Source organism: Pinus tabuliformis, chromosome 8, assembly GCF_031772625.1.
Source record: "Pinus tabuliformis cultivar Carrire ecotype Pingquan chromosome 8, CPIR1, whole genome shotgun sequence".
Classification (NCBI taxonomy): Eukaryota; Viridiplantae; Streptophyta; class Pinopsida; order Pinales; family Pinaceae; genus Pinus; species Pinus tabuliformis.
The window spans coordinates 1,425,179,137-1,425,181,202 of record NC_142294.1 but is presented as its reverse complement, the minus strand read 5'-3'; the positions used below and the strand labels follow the sequence as shown (position 1 = coordinate 1,425,181,202).

At 39.5% G+C, this 2,066-nt stretch overlaps 1 pseudogene; it reads left to right on the top strand.

Annotated features, from left to right (window-relative positions):
- The first annotated feature begins 714 nt into the window (after nt 1–714).
- Nucleotides 715–1,460, top strand: LOC149240964 (pathogenesis-related protein PR-1 pseudogene; annotated as a pseudogene).
- Nucleotides 1,461–2,066: the final 606 nt, after the last annotated feature.

Below are 2,066 nucleotides of genomic sequence, written 5' to 3'. Positions count from 1 at the left end.
ATTGACAACTGAATTATAATAAAATTTTCAACTATATTAAAAAACCAAAAAACAACTTCTCTAACCAAGCAACTTATCAATTCTAATGGATTTATTATTAATCCAATAGATTCATTCCCGAATTAAATATTAATCCAATAGATTCATTCCCGAATTAAAGTTGCTTCTTGGCGAAGATCGACCTCCCTGTACTTCGCGAATGATCACCTAAACGATGCCATTGAGCTAAGATTTTTGTCGGCGGTGGTCGACCTGCTTCTACCTCTTGAAACATTTCGTGAATGATGCCATATCTGAACCTTTTTTTGGATTCAACACATGAAAGGATCAGATAGTGTTTGTGATTCCTTAGAAAATCGTAAACGCAGCCATGTCAGGGAAATACGCGTCTTCATGACGGGTGTCCTGTACCGCCAAAGTCAAACAACGACGCACGCGTTCCATTATGTTCATAGGGTGGGCTTTACGCCAGATGCTCAATGTGCAAAATATGCTCCCGCCAGCTCTTCTAGAAGTTTAAAATTAAAAATAATCTGATCCAGCCATGGATATCTATCTGCCCGTTTTTATACCTTACATTTTGGGGTTGAGAGGATCTGATGTCTGCGATAGCTTATCCCCTATATTTTACCGCATACGTTTGGGCCACCACCTACTATTTATCGAATTCTCCCTTCATATTAAACTCTGTCTGGGCTTTCTATAAATTGTCTTCATAAACAAGATATAAACAAGCCAAGTGTAGGCAGATCTTAAAGTATTTTGTTCTTCAATTTCAGGTACATTTGTCAAGTACCAGCTGCTACTTTGTTATTGTTTCCCTAAAAATGAGACAGCCATCGTTTCTGCTGGTTGTAGTAGCTGCCTTAAGCGTTGTAATCTGCAACCTACAAATGGTTGCAGAAGCAGGTACGAATATTAGTCAAACCATTCAAGGATTTGTGGTTCCGCAGAACGAGGCAAGAAAACAAGTGGGAGTCCCTCCACTGAAATGGGATGTGAAACTCGCAACATATGCTCGCGTTTATGCAAGGGAAAGAAGAGGTGATTGCCTTCTTCAGCATTCGAATGGTCCATTCGGAGAAAACATATTCTGGGGGAGTGGTAAAGGCTGGAATGCTACAGAGGCAGTGGGTGCATGGGTTGATGAAAAGAAGTGGTATAACTATGCAAATAATAGTTGCAGCTCCGGCCAGGACTGCACGCACTACACTCAGATTGTCTGGAGAACGACAACTAACGTTGGATGTGCCGTCATCAAATGTAACAGCGGCGACACGTTCATCACATGCAATTACTACCCTCCTGGAAACTATGTTGGAGAGAGACCATACTGAAACATTGGCGCCCACTATTTAACATTCATTCCCACGCTTGTATTTCCAGCTTCTTCCATATTCTTTGTAACATACTGGATATTGATTTCATTCTTTCTCACTACCATTTGTATTTCTTTCTCAGGATCATTTGTGTTCATTATCCTATTCATATTCTTCCGATGCATACGTATATTACTTTCTTTAAACGTAATCACACATAAGATTTTCTGATGCTCACGTTGATTGAATAAGCTGCTGGAGTCTCATATTTTTCAGAACATCATGAATGGGTGCCATGATTTTCCAGTGCAAATGTCATTATCAATGGTACTGGATCCGTATAAAACGACCATAAGTGAACCTGATCTAATCTTATTATTTTTCCCTAAATTTAATGGAATGAATGACAAAATTACAACGAATTGCAATGCCAGTTATCAGCAACCTTCAAAATAAAACCAAGTGGCGCATGTCGAGGTAAAGCATGGTGTATTTGGCATATTAGATGACTTAGTCCAAACATGATCTATACAGCTAAAAAAGTTGGCCCTGTCCTCAGGGATGAATAAATCAATGGATTTGAAATTCCGACCGTCGAAATCTGATCTCAAACCTGGGTGAAAATTTAAAATGTTATGAAACCTTTTTTAACATTCAAGGAATTGTGGTTCCGCAGAACGAGGCAAGTAAACAAGTGGGAGTCCGTCCACTAAAATGGGATCTCAAGCTCGCAACGTATGACCATGT